Source organism: Arvicanthis niloticus, chromosome 5 (assembly GCF_011762505.2).
Source record: "Arvicanthis niloticus isolate mArvNil1 chromosome 5, mArvNil1.pat.X, whole genome shotgun sequence".
Taxonomy (NCBI): Eukaryota; Metazoa; Chordata; class Mammalia; order Rodentia; family Muridae; genus Arvicanthis; species Arvicanthis niloticus.
In genome coordinates this window covers 87,253,713-87,276,776 of record NC_047662.1, presented here as the reverse complement: position 1 = coordinate 87,276,776, position 23,064 = coordinate 87,253,713, and the positions used below count along the sequence as shown (strand labels likewise).

At 44.2% G+C, this 23,064-nt stretch overlaps 1 protein-coding gene across 8 annotated transcripts in view; it reads left to right on the top strand.

Moving 5' to 3' along the window:
• Palm2akap2 (PALM2 and AKAP2 fusion) overlaps positions 1–23,064 on the top strand; it is a 422,795-nt gene that overhangs the window by 319,332 nt on the left and 80,399 nt on the right. Inside the window, exon 1 of one of the 8 annotated variants that reach the window (XM_034502167.2) lies at positions 12,685–13,094. The exons of 6 other annotated variants lie outside the window; for them this stretch is intronic. The gene's annotated coding sequence lies outside the window, so the exon portion shown is untranslated. Of the gene's footprint in view, positions 1–12,684; positions 13,095–23,064 lie in introns of those variants that run through there. One more of the 8 variants, XM_034502166.2, reaches the window with a different exon arrangement.

Here is a 23,064-nt window from a genome sequence, read left to right as displayed (position 1 = left end):
TGCTGAAGAGATGGCTCCATGGTTAAAACCAGGCTGCTCTAACAGAAGCCCTGGGTTGGGTTCCCACTGCCCAGACAGCAGCTCACAACTACCTATGATTTCAGTTCCAGGGGATGCAGTGACTTCTGTGGGCACTGCATGCGTGAGCACCACATACATGCCAACAAATTTTAAAAAGATACTTTGTAACTTCTGTGTTTGAATAGTATAGTAAATGCAAATTTTGTTTTGTTTGGAGTTTGGTTTTTTGTTTTGTTTTGTTTTGGTTTTTGGTTTTTTGTTCAGTTGGTTGGTTTGGTTTGGTTTGGTTTGGTTTGGTTTGGTTTGGTTGTTCTTAGCTGAAGCAGGAGGACTCTAAAGACGGGCAGGAATAACTTAGCCAGATTAGCTCACTGGCAGAACATGTGCTTAGCATGTTCAAGACCTAGATTCAACCTTAAGCACCAAAAATCAAATCCACTCGCTGCCACCACCCTGCAGACCCAATTAAAGTTGAACTTGAGATAACTCTTAAGGAATTATCTTTAACAGTTTGTATGTCCCAAATACCACATGAAGCAAACTTTGTACTTACCCTAAGAAATTGCTTGTTGTTGACTTAAAGTGGACAGTCTGTATTTTTATTTGCTGAGTCTAGAAGTCATAGGCAGGAGGGTGCCACAAAGGTGCTGATCACTGTGGTTTGATATTTATATATTTGTAGGTTTGGATTTTTTTACCTTTCAAGTTTGACAACTGTGTAAATAAAATCTACAGTTTAGTTCAATCAAACTACTGTTTCTTGATATGGTATTGGGTTTTGGAGACAGGGTCTTGCTCTCTAGCCCAGGCTAGCCTCAAACTTGTGGTAATGCTCCTGCCTCAGTCTCCCAAGTGCTGAGATCATAGTCATGAGCTACCATGCCTGGCTTTGGTTTGATGATCTTAAGGAGCTGTAGTTTTGATTTTATAATCAGATAGTACTTCCAAAAGATTTAAGAAGCACTGTCGTTGACTGAACAGATGGTTTTGTAGTCTGAAAGGAGATAAAAGGGACAAAAATCAAACGGCACAATCATCTTGATTGTCTGGGGCCGCTTCTTCTAAAGAGGAGGGATGGGGAGACAGAATAATAGAAGTTAACTGCAGAGCACCTTCGGGTTGCTTTGTCAGGACCAAAGGATGAAAGGGCAGAGCATTGAGACAGAAGCTTTTTGTAGTGCTCTTCTTGGAAACCTTGGCTGTCTCTCCTTCTCCGGATTTCTATAAGGCTTGGATAGAACTTACTTTCAGTTTAATGACAAGTCACTGCCATGTGGATGATTCCATTTTGATTTTAGTCTGGTGTCCTAATTAGGCCTTCCAGTGCTGTGACAAAACACCATGACCAAAAGCAAGTGTGTGGGGGGCGTGGCTTACACTTCCACATCATAGTTACTCACTGAAGGAAGTCAGGACAGGGACTCAGAAAGCTCAAACAGGACGGGAGCCTGGAGGCAGGAGCTGATGCAGAGGCCATGAGTGGATCCTGGTAACTGGCTTGCTCAGCCTGTTTTCTTATGGAACACAGGACCACCAGCCCCAGGTTGGTACCACCCACAATGAGCTGGGCCCTACCCCAGCAATCACTAAGAAAATGCCCTACAGTCAGATCTTATGGAGGCATTTTCTTAAGCTTGCATCAAGTTAACATAAAACTAGCCAGTACATTTGGCCTGCTGAGGTCTAGGGAGAAAGCCTACTTCCGAAGCATAGACTCTGGTAATTATTATTCAAGACATATATGTTTTGAAAGTTTAAACCAGACAGAGGTGTAGTGTCAGTGCACACAATATACTGGTAGCTATTAAGTGTGAACGCCCACACCTGCCCTGAGGTTTGAAGTCGGTCTGAGCCACATAGTGAGACCTTCATGACTATCAAGCAAATGTCTCTCTATATACATTTTCCCTTAGGAAATACGGCTCCTAAGCTGGATCCAGTTTTTCTGCAAAGTAAAATAGGAAACTCTGCCCTGGGCCCATTAGCTTCCCTTTGAGACATGGTCTCATGTAGCCCAGGTTGGCCTTAAACTTGTCATGTAGCTGAATATAACCTGAAACTTCTGATCTTTCTGCTTCTGCCTCCCAAGCACACTAAAATTACAAGTGTGTGCCACCATGTCAGCCTTCCTGGTGTGTGTGTCTGTGTGTGTGTGGTGTGTGTGTGTGTGTGTGTGTGTGTGTGTGTTTTCGTGTTGTCTAGGTGGTGAGAGGGATTAAAGATAGGATTGTGCTGGCTAGGCATGTGCTTTCCCACTAAGAGCTCTTTCAGACTCCCCCCCCCCCCATCCCACCCCAATTTGAGACAGGGTCACTCTGTTTCCAAGTCTGGCCTTGAATTCGCTTTGAACGTCCGAGCCAAGCTTGCTGGTTTTTTTTTTTTTTTTTTCCCTATTGCTTCAGCTTCCTAAGTAGCTGGAACGACAGCCCAAGATGTCATTCCAGTTTTTAAAATGTTGACAAACTTCTTTTTCATGACTTTTTTTTTTTGATTGAGTGTAAGTGGGTAGGTGTCGGTGTATGTGTGCATGTCTGTGTGTGTGAAGGTCAGAGGACGGCTTTTCACATTCAATTCTCTTCTGGGATTCAGGTTCCTGGGATCAAACTCAGTCTATGAGATTTGGTAGCAAATGCCTTTACCGACCAAGCCATCATGCCAGCCCCCTGGTGAAACAGTCCTGTACTTTTACAAACTTTGTTATTTGCTAAGATGCCTCTTTTTCAAAGCCAGCCATGATGAAGCACACTGGGCATCTCAGGTGCTCAGGAGGCAGAGCAAGAGAATCTTCTGTGAGTTCAAAGCCATCCTCGGTTATATAACAAGACACTAAAAACAAAACAAACAAACAAACAAAAAGCCCACAACTTTTCAGAGTGATTTCCTCCTGAAATAGATGGCACTGGTGGGGATATTTCTAGCAAAAGTTCCAAAACATTCACAGATGTACCCATTTGTGTGTCCACAGATACATCTGGGTATTTTCTCTACGTTCCTTTAGAGCATTTCTGTAGTGGGAGTGTCTGATGACAGGAAAGCTCTAGAAGCTGTCTCAGTGTTATCTGCATCTTCTGAGCTGGCCCGGGGGAGTTCCGAGTGTTATCTTAACAATGATTTGCTCCAGCTGCTTTGGAAACAAGGTTCCTGCGTAAGAGCCAGAACCTATGGCTTCTGGCAGAACGTACTGAGTCAAGCCAAACTCAGAAGCCACAGAGCAACCTCGGAAACCACTGGCCTGGAGTGCTGTGGAACGGTCACCAAGCTGGATCCCACTTAGGCAGGGAACGGGAATGTCTGTGCAGCTCCTGCAAGTCTCTGTTATCACCCCAAGTGATCAAAAATGATTCAGAAAGTCTGAGCAGAATTTCTGTGGCCATTTACTCCGAACCCTATGTTTCTGAAATAGCACAAAGGCCTCAAGCTCCAGCCCAAGCCTCAGAACAACTGCTGCATCCGCAGGAGGGTTTATCTTGCTTCATAAATGCTGAAGGTTGTTTAAGTGAGCAGCTAGTGCTCCTCCCTCACCTTGCCCATCTCCTCTACCCATTCTCTAGGGCCTTGCTTCATGCTAAGATCTATTGCAGTAAAAATTATGGTTAAACCTGTACTCGATGGGGCCTAGACGGTAGGTAGCTCAGTGGTAGGACACTTGCCTAGACAAAGGGACCAACCTGGAACAAAACCAAACAAAATTTGCAGTGAAAATCAGGATATTCCTGTAAATTATTTGCCTTTGGTTTTGTGACTTTTGTAGCTCAAGCTAGCCCCAAACTCACTATGTAGCTGGGTCTGCACTTGAACTCTTAATCTTACTGCTCTCACTGTATCAAGGGCTGGGATCACAGGTGTATTCCACCATATCCAGCTGCAGTAAATGTATGTAGAGATGGGAGAGCTGGCCCAGCAGCTAAAAGCATTTGTAGATCTTGCAAAGGAACTGGGTTCTGTTCCTAGCAACGATATGGTGGCTTACAAATAGTTCCAGGGGACCTCTGTGAGTACTTTATATACACACAGGCAAAATATTTATACATAAAAATGATGTCTTAGAAATTAAGAATAGGTGCTAGGGAGATGGCTTAGTGGTTAAGAATACTGGCTGCTCTTCCAGAGGACTCAGGTTCAATTCCCAGCAACCACATGGCAGTTCACAACTATTTATGACTTCAGTTTCAGGGGCTCCAATACCTTCCAAAGACACACATGCAGGCAAAGCACCAATGCACATAAAATAATTTTTTAAAAAATTAAAAATAGAGAAAAGAAGCCAGGAGAGGTGGCACACATCTTTAATCTTAGCATTCTGGAGACAAGCGGATCTCTGTGAGTTCAAGACTAGGGGTGGTCTAAAAAGTGAGTTCAGTGCTAGCCAAGGCTACACAGTGAGACCTTATTTCAAAATACCAAGCAGAAAAAGAAAAGAGAAAGCATTTACCCAGACAAGATGATTGCTTCACTAGCTACAACAGGCTGCCAACTAACACATACACACACACACACACACACACACACACACACACATGCCACACGCACACGCACACGCATGCACCTCCACCGTCCTGCTTCAGCTACCTGACTGAATAATGGGGACAACACAAGCATTCAGAAGCAAGCACTTCTACTCCCAGGCAGCCAGACTAGTTCTGTTGCAGGGGAGGATACACCTGCTGTTTATAAGTCTTAGAAAAGATAAAGGAGGATTTGGTGGGTCAGAGAGGCTGAGCAACTTTCTCAAGTTCACACAGTGATGGAGCAGGACTCAAACCTAGCTCTCTGCTCCTGGCTTTTTCTTTCTTTCTTTCTTTCTTTCTTTCTTTCTTTCTTTCTTTCTTTCTTTCTTTCCTTCTTTCCTTTCTTCCTCCTGACATTCTGCTGTATTGTAAAATAAGAATAACTTTAGTTCCATAGATTTTTATCTTAGCTCTAGATGTCATATTGCTGACATTCTGATTTGTCCTCAGCCATACAAGGGAGAAAAACAATAAAAAGCATAAGCTTGTGACAGAAGCACAAGACCAACCCCCCCCCCCGCCCCACCTCCCAGCATGTGAGCACCCTACTCTACCTCCTCTGTGTCTTATCTCAGCCTGCCTATGAATTACTTAGCAGCCAGGAGCCTTGTTCTGGAGCAGAGGACACAGGGCTCTAGGAGGGACGATAAGAAGAAAACTCTTCTAAGACAAGATGTTGTCTGTCTGGGTTTACTTGTTTTGTTGGAGTGTTCTGTTCTATTACGGCCTTCAACCAGAAGGTTGCTGGGATTCTATACCTGTAAAGTCTATATCTGTTGATTGTAGTTTCTTTTTCTTTTTAATGTCTGAAAATTAGATTGGTTGATTCGTGTGTGTGTGTGTGTGTGTGTGTGTGTGTGTGTGTACATGTGCACATGCCATGAATACACATATGCAAGTCAGAATAACTTATGAGTGTCAGTTCTCTCCTTTCACTTTGTGGGTCCCTAGGATTAAACACCAGCCATCAGCCTTGGTGGTAAGTACCTTTATCTATTATACTATTATATCATATGTTGCCAGCACAACTACTGTGGTTTTAAAGTGATTTTGGGTCAGCCATGGTCCTAATCTGACAATGCCAACAACAGCAACAAACAAGACAAAAAACCCCAAACCCTTTTTTAAAAAAAAGTAGTTCATGTGTAAGGCTGTTTTGCCTGTGAGTACGTCTGTGTTCATGTCAGCTGAGGTCAAAAGAATGTGTCAGATCCCCTAGACCCGAAGTTACAGGTGGCTTTGGCTTGGTGTGGATTGTAGAGCTAAACCCAGGTCCTCTGCAAAAGCAACAGATGCTCTTAACAACTAAGCCAGCCACATTTAAAAAAAAAAAAAAAAGTCAAAGATTATTGGCTTTATAATAATCAGGATTGTCAAAATTTTAAATGCCAATGTAGTCTTCTATTTCCCCTGACATGACTAAAAACCTTCACAGTTCTTTTTCATAATTTAACAGTCTGTACTTTAAAAGTTAAGAAGGAGAGGGAAAAGCTTGGAAATTACTAAGAAAATGCCATAGTTTCCTATTTTGTTTTTCTAGGAATCAAATTCAAGGTTTTGTTCACACTAGTCAAACACTCTGTCATCTGAGTATGTTAAAGAGAACTTGGTCCGATGTTGTCTCTCCTGTAGGACATCACCTCTGCAGTGCTCATTAGTTTTCAAACTTTTCATTAGTTAACAAGATAAAAGTGTCAGCCATGACACAGATTGCCAGGACTGTCTAGAACTTCGTTGGTGATGACCAAACTAATACATGAATATGTTCATATCAACAGCAAATGAGCTCACGGGCCACTGCAGGGGAGACAGGAGAAGCCCACCAACATCTTGTATGGCTGCTTGTGTAGGTCCCCTCTCCTCCATGGTCCCTTTTTGGACAAGAGTCTTCTTGTAGCCCAGTCTGGCCTTGAAATCACTTGCTATGTAGGAAAGGATGACTTTGAATTTCTGATTCTTCTGATTCTGCCTCCTAAGAGCCGGGGTTTTAGGGGTGCACGACCATGCTCATTTGATTCTTTTACTTTATTTATTTATTTATTTATTTATTTATTTATTTATTTATTGAGACAAAGTAGCTTGTTGCCTAAATTAGCTTGGAACTCACTATAGCTACTGCTGGCTTCAAATCTGATCCTTCTGTCTGAGCTTCCTGAAGGCTAGGGTTATGTATGTTTGGTTCGTTACTTTGATTTAGTTTGAGTCAGGGTCTCCAGTAACTCAGACTGGCTTTGAACTTGCTATATAGCCAAAGATGACTTTGAACTCCTGATGCTCCTGTCTTTAACTCCTGACTGCTGGGATTATAGGCCTGTGCTACTATGGCTAGTTTATTGTTTTGGTTCTTACCATAGGGATTCATGACTATGCTATCCCCAATCCAAGAGTCCTGTGATTACCAACACTGGCCACCTCACTTGGCTTTTGTGGATGTGTTTTTTAAAAGAGCCATTTTAAAAGGCTGAAACAAGCTGGCTGTGGTGGCACATGCCTTTAATCCCAGCACTCTGGAAGCAGAATCAGAAAGATCTCTGTGAGTCCAAGGCCAGCTTGGTCTACAGAGTGAGTTCCAGAACAGCTGTGGCTGAGTTTCAAAAAACAAAACAAAACCAAAAACCAAACAGGCTGAAACAGCTGGGTGAACGGAACCAGATGACCACTTCCTTATGTCTGGCAGAGGAAAGACCAAGTGTGAGGATTTGGGAGAAGGAAATAAACATGGAGTAGGCAGGAAAGAACTTCTCCTGGCACAGGAAGTGAGAAACCCTGGAGAGAAAGCAAAGGAAAGGCAGGTGTGGCAAAGTGCCAGGATCCAGGATTGAGAGTAAACATGGCCCCGGAGCCAAGTGTTCTCAGAGGAAGCTGTCCCTATCCCATTTGCTTCCCTCCTCCTTCCCTCCTTGGGTGACTGTGCTTCCCAAACCAGGATGTGGGCAGCATCAAATGCAAACAAGTACAGATTCCTGGGTCTAGATCACTCAGGGAAAAGAGTTCAAGACAAATACACATGCACACATAACACGCTCTCACACATACTCATACATGTGCATTCACACACACATACACACATGTCACACACATACACACATGCACATGGGAACCTTATGGCTCCTTATTCGTCAGTCCCCACTCACTGTTCTAACCTTTTGGACGAATTAGCTGTTTTTCTTTCTTTTTAGAAAAGGTAAGGTTTTTGTTTTGTTTTTTGTTTTTTCCTGACACTGTCTAACTCTGCCTCACAAGAATTTATTAATAATATATTTCTGGCTGATTTCAGACTCGTGACAACCCTGTAGCCTCAGCCTCCCAGATTCTGGGATTAAAATCCTGAGATATCACACCCAGCTGTCTTCTCGTTTGTTTTGAGAGATGGTCTTGGTACATCGCCTGGACTGGCCACGAGTTTGAGATTCTCCTGTCGAGATTTCCGGGTTCTGTCACCATGCCTGGTTCCAGAAAAGTGATCTTATTCTTCATTTGTATTTGTTTTTGTGTTCATTTGGTGGTTCTAGAGGGAGAATGATGAAGGTGGGGGTGAATAGCTACTTCAACATGCTTGGTCCTTGTCTCTCGGGGAAGAATACATCAACTAAGGATGCAGCTTCAAGTGGGGGAAGCACATGGATGCATGAGGGAGAAATGAGATTCTCTCCTAACAAATGTCACAGCCAGTTTTTCCTTATTTTATTTTATTTTTTTTATTTATTTATTTATTTATTTTTTTTTTTGTGGTGGTGGTGGTGATGGATCAATAGAATTTCACTATATAGCACCCAGGCTGACCTCAGATTTACTAGGAAACCATCCGGTGCTGAGAAAGGAAACCCCCAGCCAATGCTTTTCGTCTCAGTCCTTGCTAGAAGGATAAGATGGTAAATTCTCTTTCATTGTGGACAGCCTTGGCCTGTTTGGATTTTCAGATCAGCTTTCTGGGACAATCTCAGGTCTATTTGTTAGTTAGTTAGTTTGTTTTTGTTCTTTGAAGACAGGGTTGCTTTGTATAGTCCCAACTGTCCTAGAACTTACTCTGTTGCTCTCAAACTCAGAGAGCAGTCCATCTCTGGGATTAAAGGTGTTTGCCACCACTGTTAGTTACATGGCTTTTGATCTCATATCTTCTAAAGGTCTCTTTCCTGAGTGTGGGGCACCTGTTCATTTCCATGGCTAGGGCATTATGGACTTAGTTAATTTTCCTCAGTTTGGAGGAAGGGGAGGAAAGATTCTGTTGGTCCATGTCTAGTCTGATGGCTTGTCCATCACTTTCATCCTATATCTTTCTTCTTGAGTCTCTGGATGGCCATTTCTGCCCAAGGCATTGTTTAAGTGTACCAACAGCAGAGAAGAGGTGTCATAAGAGAAAAATGTTCACCTACCTGGTAGTGAAAGAAATCTCACCTCTCCCTAAAACAAAGCAAAACCCTGTGGAAGGCTGTCCACCATGGAGGGCTATCTCTCCTGGACAACGAGGGCTTTCACAGCAGGTAACATTTATTCCTTCGGGTTATGTTTCGTCCACAGGAATAAGAGATTATTAAGAGTTTATTTTTACAAGAGGCTACAAAAGTACATTTAGGAGAGGAGATGTGCTTGTTTCTAAAATGCTCAGCTTCAGTAACTGTTATTCTGGAGTTGGGGGCATAGCTTAGCCAGTAAAGTGCGCTCTGTGCAAGCAAGAGGACCTAAGTTTGATCCCCAGAACCCACATACGAAAGCCAGGCACAGTGGAACATACTTGGGAGCGATGGACAAGAAGGTCTCTGAGGTCTTCTGGCCAGCCAGGCTAGCCTGCTTGGAATGACATTCAGGATTGACCTCTGGCTTCTGCCCACTCATGCATGTGCGCGCACAGGCGCGCGCACATACACACACACACACACACACAGTTAAAAACAAACACAATTTAAAAGACTTAAAGGTTTTTCCATTACATAGGGAATTTAAGACCAGTCTGAGCTGGTCATGGTGGCACATAGCTTTAATCTCAGCACTGGGCAGGCAGTTACAGGCGGACTGCTGTAACTTTGAGAACAGCCTGGTCTACATAGTGAGTTCCAGGAAAGCCAAGAGATACACAGAAAGACCCTGTCTTTAAAAACTCACCACCACCCCTAAACCAACCAAACAAAAACCAGCTCAAGATACAGGAGACTCTGTTTAGTTTTTTTAAAGGAAATGTGTAAGATGGCTTTGTGGGTAAAGCCTGATGACCTGAGTTGGATCCCAGGATCTATATGGTTATACATGTTAGATTAAGCAGCAGAAGGTACCTTGGTGGACCAGGGCCAAGGTGTGCTACAAAAAGATTGCACCATGTATCAGATCTCAAGAGAGAGACTTTCAGGGATTGCACACGTATGTACATTAAACAATACCAAAAAGAAGTTTAAGCATGGTTATTTCTTCAACATTTTGAAAAGTAACAGAAGAGTTTTCCAATATCAGCATGCACTGAACAAGCTTTTTTTCCTAGCAATGTTACCAGCAGTTTTTTTTTTTTTTCTATAGAATGCTATAAACTTGCAAATTAAATAGAACATTGACATTACTTTGGAAAAGAAAGAATTCAGCATTTACTCAGTTCTAATAATGAAGCAAATCTCTCTCTCTCTCTCTCTCTCTCTCTCTCTCTCTCTCTCTCTCTCTCTCTCTCTCTCTCTCTCTCTCTCTGGGACAGGGTTTCTCTGTGTAGTCCTGGCTATCCTGGAACTCACTCTGTAAACCAGAACTCACAGAGCAATCTCCTCCCTCAGCCTCACAAGTGCTCAGATTTAAGGTGTGGGCCACCACTGATTAGTAATGAAATAAATTTATTAGTAACTTTTATGCTTACTCTAATTTAATACAAGGAGAGGGAGATGGTGAAACACTTGCCAAGGTGGGGGCTGTATAGAGTATCAACTCTGCTTTGATTTTGGAAGCCTTCTTTGTCTAGTCTGTGGGCCATAAAATATACACCTTCCCAAGCATATTCCTTGCAGGGAGCATTCTTATGTGATACTGATGTATTCAAAATAGTTTAGGATGTAGGGCACCCAATATCTTTCTTTCTTTTTCTGTTCTTTATTTCTTTTCTTTTTTTGAGATAAGATCTCACACTGTAACTCAGGTTAGCTCAGAATGCACCAGATTATAGCCCAGAACTCTCCAGTTTGGTGTCTAAGTGATAGCAGGGTCTCTGCCTTTGCCTCTCAAGGGCTGAGATTATAGACTAGGGGTGGGGGGAGGAAGAAGAAAGGAGGGAGGTGAAGGAAGAGGGAAAGGAGGCAGGAAAGGAGGAAAATTTATGCTAGCCAATGATAAATACTACTGAAATCCAATAATGTCTAAAAATTTAAACAAACAAACAAACAAAAACCCAATGGTGAAAGGCAGCTATAGTGGCCTCTTGGGACCAGCCAGGACTGTCTCTCAAAAGAACCCAAGCAAATAAAGCAACCCAAAATGTCCTACTAGACAATCTGTAAATGCCAAGGGAAAGAAGCCAGATTGAGGGCCAGGGAAGAAGTTTGTCTGGTTCCGGATGCAGGACAAGAGACTGACGTACCTATTTTACATACAAAGGTAGACCTGGCTTTCCCCCCTCCCCCAATCCCTCAGTCCCTATCTGGCATACCCTGCCCCTAACCCTGAACTTTTCAGCCCAGGGGCTGGGCTGCCTTTCACCCAGAGGCTTTTCCCTAGATAATCCAGACATGTTGGTCTCCTCCTCTTCTTCCTCTTCTTCCTCTTCCTCCTCCTCCTCTTCCTCTTCTTCTTCTTCCTCCTCCTCCTCTTCCTCCTCCTTCCTCTCTCTCTCTCTCTCTCTCTCTCTCTCTCTCTCTCTCTCTCTCTCTCTCTCTCTCTCTCCCTCCACTATTCTCCCTTCCCCATGGTGACTTCCCTGGCCTTGGTCTTTGGGACCAGTAAACTCACCCACCTGAGAGAATCCTGCCTTTTTTTTTTTTTTTGGTTTTCCGAGACAGGGTAGCCCTGGCTGTCCTGGAACTCACTCGTTAGACCAGGCCGGCCTCGAACTCAATAATCCTGCCTTTAATGTAATCTAATCTGGTTTAAATTGACTCATTTCATCGGCAGTGGAGAAATAACCTATCAAAGTTTCCTTGGAAGACTTTACCATGTTCCCTGAGTCAGCGCTGGGGAAGTGTTCAGGCAGGAGAAAGCCCTTCTCACAGGAGGTCGGGTTCCCTGGTCCTTAAATGATGACCGCTTTCAGGGAAATCCCAGCCAGATTTCACTTCCCTAACCTCCGGAGGTCCCAGATTTCCAATACAAAGAAAGTTAGGGAAATGAAATCAGGCTGGGGCATTGACTTTTCCCGGGCTGTGTTTGTCATTCAAACAGACTTTAAGAAGTTGAGCCCCGGGCGCCGCGTTTGTGGGCGGGGGAGGGGATGATTGGGGAGAACTGGGAAAGCCCCAGGGACTGTAAAGGAATCAGACTTGGATGGCTGTGGATCACTGGGGAAACGCTTCCCTAGTGAAAAGTTGAATCTGATTCCACTTTATGTGATTTTTCCTCTGCCGACAACTTGCCCTGAAGCCGAGTAAGATGCACAATAGCTTGGTTTTTGAAAATGCTGTTTTCTGTGTGGGCCATTTATGGGTATTGGTGTCCTCTCTAAGGACTTCTATACTGGTCGGTTCTCAAAGGTCATTAACATTATTTAAATATTCATGTAGGGGGAGGGGATACAGACTGAAATTTCAGACCTCTCTGAAATGAGGGATGGCTGGCCGCCTGCCTAACGGAGCCAAACCCTGAACATTAGCCGCTTCCTTCCCCAACGGTGGCATTGTTAACAGACACGCTTTGACACCAAGAAGCTACCAACCGACACAAGCCTGAAGGATGGACGAACCAAAGATTTCCCGGAACCTCTCTATTCGTATGTCAGCCCCGTATGTTGGACCACATTAAACTCTTATTTTAACCAAGAAACACTTTCCCAGCCAACCCCTCTGTGTTGGCTCTTACCTAGGGGCCAGCCATGGCTTTCTCCACCAAACATTCCCCTTATTATCTTGCCACTTCTTCCATCACACCAGTTTCTCCATTCACGCAGACATACATACATTCATTCATCTTTTTCTTTTTTTTAAAGATTTTATTTATTTATTGTATAGGACAGTAGTCTTCAGACACACCAGAAGAAGGCTTTGGATCCCATTACAGATGGTTATGAGCTATGGATGAGGTTGCTAGGAATTGAACTCAGGACCTTTGAAAGAACAGTCAGTGCTCTTAACTGCTGAGCCATCTCTCCAGCCCCATTCATCCATTTCTTAGGGCTTATGTTGTTCCGCTACCAAGAGGAGGTATATGGGTGGATGGGGAGGAGCAATGAAAATGGAGGGCGGACCACCGGCCTGGAGTGGGCCGGGCTCGGATGGGTGGGCGGGGCTCCCGGGTGCCAGGCGAGCCTAGAGGCTGCTGCTCTTGGCAGATGCGCTTGCCCCAGGTTGGGGCTGTGCCGCGTCTTTCCTTGGACTTCGGGAGCAGCAGGCGGCAGCCGCACCACGCTGGAGCGGAGCCGGAGGACTGCGCCCTCGGAATTGGCGCCTAGAGGTGGGTGTCCAAGTTGGGGCGTGGCGGTTCGGAACTCGGGTTAGAGCGCTCTCTTGCACCGGGAAAAGGTGGATCCTGAGAGGCTCAGTCTTCAAGTCTGTGTCTAGTGGATCCTGTCTGGGAAGCCATTCGAGCTGGAAAGCTGGAAAGGTCCTTTGAATTTCTTAGGTTTGGGGCAGGTCCGGGCTTATTCAATACTTACATATGCTTTAAAAAAATAAATAGCCCCACCTTCCGCCGAGATATACAGGGAAAACGGTGAAATCAAATGTGGTTGTGTATGCACAGAGCCAGTAGGGGTAGACGGAGCCACCGAGGTCAGTTAGCCAAAAAGGCTCGGGTCTTGCCTGCTAGGGTGGCGGTGCTGGCGGCATCTTTAGAAGTCCATAGCTTTGCAAGGAAACTGAGGCCTAGGTCGCTCAGCCGGAGCAGTTTTGGACTGGAGTCTAGGCTATTGAACTGCTTAGCTGATGGAGGAAGCAACGGTTCTGAAGGGCAGGAAGGTTGGGGTTCGAGCTGAGCAAGTTCATCTGTCCTGAGGCTCGGCCTTGAGGACTTCGAACTAGGGTTTCATCTCCAGTGAAGCCCGGGTCAGAGTCTCTGGGAATACTTTGAAGGGAATTTTAGGAGCAGGTCGCAGAGGAAAGTGCCATCAGTAAAGTCCGTAGAGGAGGCACGCTGACAAGGATAAGAGCAGAGAGACTCTTACAGCCCTGGGAAATTCTAGAGAAAGCCAGTGGATTAGAAGAGACTGAAACGAAGCCCGTGAGAACGGGAACCCGCGCTGGAGAGCAGTGGCGCAGGTGGCCGGATGAGAGCGGGTGAGGGTCGAAGCAGCCAGTGAAGAGCCAAACGGGCTGGGCTAGCAGCTGGGTCGCCGAGCTCCGCAGCACAGATGAAGACACTACTCACCAGGGCCGGGCAATCCATCATCCCAAGCATATGTGAAAAGGATGACAGCGAGCTCTCTCCTCAGACCCGGTAGTGGTTTGTCCCCGGAGATTGCATACTGAGGACTTTGACAAATCAGCACCTTTCCCTGTGTCCATTCCAAGCCCAGTGGCAATAATAATCCAGCAAATTTACTACTGGCGTTTCTCTTTGAAAATGGATTTTATCTGCCTTATTATATCTTTGAATCTATGAACAAGTTTTCCTTCTCTCTGGAAGCTCATTTTTGTCTCAGCACCTGCTCACAGGCACCTGGAGGGAGAAGAGGGGTGCATACATGCTATGCACCCGCTATCAACGTGCTTGGGACCGGCTTGTCTTTGTTCTGATGAGTTCACTTAAGCAACGCTCTTACCTCCCTGGCAGCATTTCCATTTTCACCAAACATCCTTTCTTTTTCTAAGTCTGATGGCATTCTTGGTTTTGGCCAACTAGATTTTATAATATTATGGGAAGGAATCTATTATTTTTTTTAACATAGATGTGCATGTTCTGATCAGTTGTCTACTACTTGCTCTCCACTGTTTTTTATCTTTTTCTTTTTTAAAAGAGAACCCTCTCCCTTGCATAGGAGAACCTCAAGAGTCTGGTGGAACATGCCTCCCCCAACCCCTGTTAGCTCTGGGTCAGGAGCATCAAAAGTAACCCTGTCTAGGTCTCCGTCTCTGCCCCAGCAGAATGCACCGTGGAGTTCTATCTGGTTTCTGGGATGCTGAGGTGTGATTCTGAACAGCTTGGCTGGTCTTTGAGTTAGGACAAACATTTTGAAATCCCCATTATCTCATAGCTCTGGCATGACAGTTGGCGGTGCTGCTTACTGCCCGAGGAGTGCGGAGTGGTGTTGTCAGAATTCATTTAACTTTCATAAGTGGTTTGTTCTGACCCAGTAGCCAGAGGATCTCCAGTGAGTAAGGTGAAGCAGGCTGTCTTAACTTACTGATCAAATGACCTCGGCTGGTTGTTGTATTTCTCAAACATTCGATATTTTATTATAGGGCTAACCCGTTAGCACTGTGGGCCTTCTAGCTGTTGCTGGTGTTACATGTGCTATCCTCATAGAGTCAGCGGGCTCTTGTAGGGCACAGTGGCTCAGGCCTTTACTGTCAGTATAGTAGAAGCAGAAGCAGGAGGATTGCCAAAGGACTTTGAGTTCCAGGTCAGCCTGAGCTACAGAATGGGTCCTGTCTTTGGGAGGGGAGGGGCGCGGGGCGAGTGCCTTTAATGACGGCACTCAGAAGTAGGTAGATTTCTGTGAGTATGAGGGCAACCTGATATACATAGGGAGTCTCAGGTCAGCCAGGGTGACAGAGAGAGACCCTGTCTCAAAAAGTAACCAACCGCACATTTTAAAATGAAAATTAATGGGCTCTTAAAATACTCATGGCCCAGATTTCTATCGCGGTTGTTATTAGTCACCTCTGCTTACTTGGGTAAGGAGAAGTTTAAATAAAGGTGAAATTGAATTTGGATGAAGGTTGGGTTAAGAGATTTTTAATAGTTGAAACAGGAGCATTGCTGAAAATTAACTCCTCAAGTCCAAAGGTTTGCTGTCTGGCTCCTTGTTTACAATACATTTCCATGTATTACAACATTGGTAGAACTGATGCTGTCACTCCCGGCAGCTCCTAGAATGACTGTTTCTTTGATGTGAAAAAACAGGAGTCGCCAAAGTGCGTAGATAACTGGATGGGTTCTGTGCCAGCCACTGGCACTTGGAAGAGACTGCTTAATGTATGTATGAAGTTAAACAATTTTAGTAAGTTTTGATAGGAAATGTTTTGCTTCTGCTTACAAACTCAACACCCAAAGGCAGATTTTCTATGAAGCGAAAGCAAGTGAGAGACAGAGAGTTCAAAAAAACAAAAAAAAAAAAAACAAAAAAAACCCCAAAAAAACCCAAAACAAAACAAAAAAAATGTGTACTGACGTCCTGTGTACTCATAGCTGATGGCTCAGCAGTCTACAAAGATGCTTCCTTCTGCAGCAGGTGGGAGCAGATACAATGACCCACAGCCAGACATTAAGCAGAGAAGGAGATCTTGGAAAACTCGACCCTAAATGAGATGTCTCTATCAAATTCCTTCCCTCAGAGTTTAGGGAGCCCCCCAGAAAGAGGAGGTAGAAAGAGTGTAAGGGCCAGAGAGGATGGAGGACATCAAAAACGCAGGACCCTCTAACCCAACATGAGCAAAGCTCATATGAACCCAAAGAGACTGAAGCAGCATGCACAGGGTCTGCACCGGCATGCACCAGGGCCTCTGTGCTTATATTTAGTTTGGTGTTTTTATGTGTCAAGTGGGTCTGATTCCTGTGCCTTCTTTTGGGCTCTTTTCCTTCTGTTGGCTTATGTTGTCCAACTTCAATGTGGTAGTCTTTGTTTTATCTTATTGTATTTTATTTTGTTATTATTTTTTGAACGAATGAATGAATGAAAACCTAGCAACTAGCATAAAAATTAACAATGGAACTGTCCTTTATACTTTAAGATTGACTTTGTTTATTTTAGAGTTTTGAGGTAGAATCTTGTAAGCCCTGCTTGAGTCACTGCAGTCCTGGCATTACAGAATTTTTTGTTTTGTTTTGTTGTGTGTGTGTGTGTGTGTGTGTGTGTGTGTGTGTGTGTGTGTTTAAGATGCCAGTAACTGTACAGGAGGCCTGTCATTCATTTCCTTCTTTGCACTGTTATAGACACTGATTGTGGAGATTTTCTGAGCCTGGTGCCTGCCTCACAGCCTCTCCTTTTCACTTGGCAGTGTGTGCTTTCTTTGGTGTCCTGTCCTTTCTCCCACTTACTCTCCAAGTCATTGTCCTGTTGCTGGCTCTGCATCAGCCATTCTTTTTTCTTTCTTTCTTTTTTAACTTTTTGTTGATTTTTGTGTGTGTCTGTGAATTTAACATCATGTACCTTAACCCCACTCATCACCCCCTCTCTTTGTATCCACCCCCTCTTACAACCTCCCAGCCCAAAGAAAATACAATAAGATAGAATTCAAAAACAAAAACCTCTTGTCATGGCAACTGTAGTGTGTCACGCATGTGTCAGAAATGTGTCACGCATGTGTCACCCTTTCTTACACATCTTTACTTTCACTCTGAGTAGCCACAAATCTTGAAATCTTGGCTTTATGTTCACTCACTGACCCACAGTGGGTTGGTGCTCTCCTTTCCAAAGCCCTACAGGAGCCTCTGGGAAATAACTCGAGTGGCTAAGGCAGACAGATTATCATTCCATAAGGTGACAATTTTCAATGGAAGTTGGAAAAAAAATGTTTTAGGGAAAACCTGAGCAGCCTAGATAATTTTCGCTCTGCAGTCAACTGTGGACAGATTTGAAGTGTGATGTTTGCATGGATTGTTTTGTGGCACCTTAATGAAGCAAGTGTAACAGAAGCATTAATTTAGAGTTAATTCTTATACATTACAAAAATAGTTTATTACAATATATTTTTATTTCTTTTCTAAAAGATTTATTTTATGTATATGAGTACACTGTAGCTATCTTCAGACACACCAGAAAGGGGCATCAGATCCCATTATAGATGGTTGTGAGCTACCATGTGGTTGCTGGGGAATTGAACTCAAGACCTTTGGAAGAACAGTCATTGCTTAACCGTTGAGCCATCTTTTCAGCCCTACCATATATATTTAAATGTGTGCTTGTGAATTCATGAGTGTGTGTGTGTGTGTGTGTGGGCGTGTGTGCATGTGGGCGTGTGTGTGTGTGTGTGTGTGTGTGTGTGTGTGTGTGTGTGCCACTACCAAGGATAGCCTGCAGAAGCTGGTTCTATCCTTTTAGTATCTGTCTTCTGGGGTTCAAACTCAGGTCCTCAGGCTTGGTAACAAGTGCCTTTAGCTACCTATCTACCAACCCTAAAGTTTCATTTAGCATTTTTTATATGTATGATGTGTATAGGGGCATGTGCATGTCATGATGCACACATGGAGGTCAGAGGACAACTAACTTCTTTACTCAGGTTCTGAGGATAGAACTCAGATTGGCAGGCTTTCACTGCAAGCTGTCTACTCAATGAGCCATCTTGTCAGCCCATTTTAAAAATCAGTATTCTCTATGCTTAACCCAAATCATTCTATCAGATGAAAGTAGCCAGCTCTCCTAGGCTAAGACAGACCTGAATATTCTATGAAGCATGTTGGTTTGAAAAAGTAACCAGGGGTTCACACACAACATGATTTAGAAAGCAGAACATGCCTATCCTTGACACAGTTTCTAGATCGTCTCTTCCTTTCAGTTAGTAACTGCTGTGGGGAACTCTCTCCCCACCCCCCCCACCCCCCCCCCACCCCGTCTATAGAGGGGACTGTTCAGCTCAGGTCCAGTGATGATACAGCATCCCTTCCCTGTTTAGAGATCCTAGCTCTCCACTAACTAGATTTTCCTGGGAATGCACCTTGTTTATGAGTGCATATAGTTCTGCTATTCGTAAAATGATAGGATGAGGGATTCTGGGAACCCAGAGTCCTAGCAGAGATGTGAGGATTAGGATTGCATTCTGGTTTTTGTTTGCTTCTCTCTTTCCTTCCTTCCTTCCTTCCTTTCTTTCTTTCTTTCTTTCTTTCTTTCTTTCTTTCTTTCTTCTTTCCTTCCTTTCTGTCTTCTTTCTTCTTCTCTTTCTCCTTCTTCTTCCTCCTCTTCTCACCCTTCCTTCCTTCCTTCCTTCCTTCCTTCCTTCCTTCCTTCCTTCCTTCCTTTTAAGATGGAACTTCATATTGTAGCCCAGGCTGCTGGCTGTGAACTTGCAGAAATCTTTCTGCTTAGGAACCTGGGTATTGCTTTTCAGTCTGCCACAGGATATGATGAGCCTAGTGTGGAGACCCAGCATTTGATGGTAGGAGAGGTAAGACCCGTCCCCATTTCAGGTCTGTTGAGTCAAAATCTGCATTTTGACCAAATTCTTGAGGATTTGTATACAAGATGGTTGCAGGGAAGTTTTGCTCTTTGGATTTGGAATCGTCTGGGCATGTTTATCTGCAGGGCCTCTGGCACACTACACAAGTGCTCTACCTCTGGGTTACATACATCCTTAGCCCATTAATCAGCAGCTGTCAGAGTCCCCTTGATGTCTGCTATAGCTACTTTAACCTACTTTCTTGCTTTACTCCATTTTCCCTCTGCCCCATGTCCTCTTGTCTTCTTTACTAGTGGAAGAGTCACACTCTGTTACCTTTTCATTGAACTCATTCATTAAATAGATAGTTGCTGATGGGTTTTGAAAAGAAATTTATTATGGGATCAGCCCAAGGAAAGAAACTCCCTTGTGAATCCTGTGCTGTTTCTCTTGCATGATGCTCATCTCCCTTGCAAATGAGAGGCAGGGCCATTGGCTGGGGAAGAGGTCATGGGCAGCGCTCTGCTGACTGTAGAACACTCACTCAGTCCCAGCCATTTGGGCTCAGGAGCCAGAGCTCTGGACCTCAGGTCAGAGTGGAATGTGGCTTCTCAAGGCAGGGAAGCCCGGGGTTTTCCAGCTTATGTGCTCCAAAGGGCCCCAGTGAAGAAAACCAGGAGCAGTTCTAGTTGTAAAAGGGGAGTGGTTCATGGAAGGATACCATGCAGGATCACCAGCTAGGTCATCACTGGGAAGGCTTGCCACCACCAACTGATTCCCAGCAATTGTCTTGAGAAAATAATCTGGAGCTTGATTTTTGAAACAAGATCTCATGAAGATTAGGCTGGCCTTGAAACTCACTATGAAACCGAAGATGGTCTTGAATTTTTGATTCTCCTGTCTTTCTCCCACATGCTAGAAATATAGGTGTATACTACCGCATTTGTTTTTGTGTTGTGTTGGAGACTGAAGCCAGGGCTTTATGGATGCTGGGCAGACACTGTATTCGTGACCTAATCCTCAGCCCCAGAGCTCAATCAAGTCATTCTCTGGGTGCTGGGTACCTTGGCCTATACTCAGTGTATACTCTACCAAAGAGCTATACCCTGGCTCCCAATTTAAAAAATATGCCAGTCTAAATGGTCCATGAACAAGAAGAAGAGACCTGAGGTCAGAGTGCTGGGGAATGGCCTACTATGCGTAGGTTTGTTTGTCTTGAGCTGCTTTCACTGTGCTGCCCAGGATAGCCCTGAGCTCCTAGGCTCAAATGATTCTCCTGGGTCAGCCTCCCAAGTATCTGGACTGTAGGTATCTTGATCATGCCCAGCCTGTGCATTTTGCTACTATAATCACTAACTTACTGGTTGCTACAGACTATGTACATCTTATCTAGCCCCAGAATCATCAGTCAGTGGGTCTTGTTTGTTTGTTTGTTTGTTTGTTTGTTTTCTTGTTTTTTTGTTTTTTTTTGGTGGAGTGGAGTGTGTTGCGACAGAGTTTTGCTTTGTAGTCTAAACTGACCTGGAACTCTTGGTGGCCCACCTGCCTCAGCCTCCTAACCAAGGGCAGACAGGAACAGAAGACAGAACATGATGAGACAACAATTAAATAAAACTATGAACTTTTAGCACAGGTCAGTCTCAGATTTTGATTGTACTTGGAAAGCTGTAGCTCAGATGTATCACCATAGTTTTTTGGGCTAATTTCATCTTCTGAGGGCTTGAAACTTCCTGTAACTCCAGGAGTTACATCCATGCCATCTTCCGGCCTCTGTGGGCAACTGTACTGATACACACACACACACACTTAAAAAAATTAAAAGTGCTTAAGCTGCTTTCTGATGGTAATAAAGTTTAGGGGGTGGGGGGTTATCAGTTAATTCTGCAAGCAACTCCTGAGGATTCTTATTTGTGACTTATCACAACCTCCAAGGAAGACGCCATTATTATGGTTGTTTCTGTATTTTGAAACAAGCTTTTTCCAAGTAGATCAGGCCTCAAACTCACCATCCTTCTGCCTCAGCCTCCCCAAAGGCTGAGATCATATAATTTTTAAAAATTATACAAGTTATTGCTATAGGTGCATGGATCAAGGACACATAGCTAGTGGCAAAGCCAGGATTTGAACCCTGGTGTTCTGGCTTTCAGAGGTGGTGTCTACAGTATTGTCTTTTTTGCCTTCCAAATATTTAACACAAATGTCGGTTTCCCTTTTCATTGTAAATTGAAGCTATGAAACAAATTTGCATTTTACAGTATTTAGAAACTCTCTTATCTCTAAACCTTGAACTTGTTCAGATAACAGAAAATTTAGCAGTCATTCATTTAGAATACAAAGATGTTTATCTTTCTCCTCTCTCTGTCTCTCTGTCTCTCTCTGTTTCTCTCTCTCTCTCTCTCTCTCTCTCTCTCTCTCTCTCTCTCTGTGTGTGTGTGTGTGTGTGGTTACGTGTTATATTCTTGCCACAAGGTACTCAGGATGTCTGGATTCAGAGGACAACTTATGAGTCTCATTTCTCTTCTGCCATGTTAGATCCCAGTCATCCAATACCAGTCGTCAGGCTTGGATGAAGCACCTTAGAAGAGCTAACCTGTTAGCCTCCTTTTAAAAAAAACTGAGAGAGAGAGAGAGAGAGAGAGAGAGAGAGTGTATACATCAGTACAGGTGCCCACAGAGGCCAGAAGACAGTGTTGGATCTCCTGGAGTTACAGGACGTTTCAGGTATAAAGTTTTACAAGGTGTAGATTATCCAACACTTTGTTTACGTTTGAGACAAGGAAGGCCTCATGTAGTCCTGGCTGTCCTGGAACTTAAGTGTGTAGACCAGGCCCACCTTGAATTTACAGAGATCCTTAACCTCCAAGTGCTGGGATTAAAGGCATGCACCACTACACCCTGCCAACACTTTGTTATTACCATTTACTTACTTTAAGACAATATTTCACTAGTTATCCCTGGCTGGCCTAGGACTTGCTTTGTAGACCAGGCTAGTCTTGAACCCCCAGAGATCTACCTGCCTCTGGCCTCCTGATTGTTTGGATTAAAGATGTGTACCACCACACCTGGCCTCCCCACTGGGTTTGTCTGTGGTTTCCAGTGCCTGTCTGCTGGCACTGGACAGTTCCAGTTTCCAGCTATTATGTCCTTCCCATGAGAGCACCAGTCACAGTGAAGGAAGATGCATCCTGAGGATGTCATTCACCTCATACTGTGAACTCCTCAGATTTGCACTTCAACAGAAGAGTAGGGATGGGAGGAGGCCCATAATCCATCCCATAATAACTGTGTGCATTGCTCTATCCTGTGTGTGGTCTGCTTTGAGGCTCTGGGAAACCTGGCTAAGTGTTGCAACCTAGAGCTGAGGGAGTCCCTAAAGTCTGCTCACTTTTTCAGGGGCTTCTAAGGAACTGTTGAAAATTCCTGTGGGTAAAGGCAGCAAGGGCTCTTTCTCTAACATCCAGTGCCATGTGAAATGAATTAGTATTTTCTAGCTAGCCTGCATAAAAGACACATAATCGCCGGGCAGTGGTGGCGCACACCTTTAATCCCAGAACTTCGGAGGCAGAGGCAGGCAGATTTCTGAGTTCAAGGCCAGCCTGGTCTACAGAGTGAGTTCCAGGACAGCCAAGACTACACAGAGAAACCCTGTCTCAAAACAAACAAACAAACAACAACAACAAAAGACACACAATCTTGGTTTTTTTGTTGTTGTTGTTTTGTTTTTTGTTTGTTTGTTTGTTTGTTGTTACAAGCTGTGAGCCTAGATTGGGCAGGTTTTGAGCTATTCTAACTTTTATCCCAGCCATAATGTCCCTTATTACATGCTGTTTCTCCTGGCCATGTGCTCATGGTTCACCTCCTCTCCTGGCAGTCTCCTCCTCTCTCTGTGTCCTTTTTCCTTCTTTTGGTCTCTCCTGAGACCAAGCCCCCTCCACTTGATCCTCAAGTCCCGCCTTTCTCTCTCCACTGCCCAATCACAGGCTCTAACCTTTTAACCAATAACTTTAAATTGGGGAGCAGGGTTTACTTAGCATTACTCTATATACATGAGGATCTGCTCAACCGGGCAATCAGATCTTAACGTACAGAATTTAGCATTTGAATACAGAGCAGCACCAGACCATTCATGCCATCGTGTTGCATGTTGGTGCCATCATGTTGCTGGTTTTGAT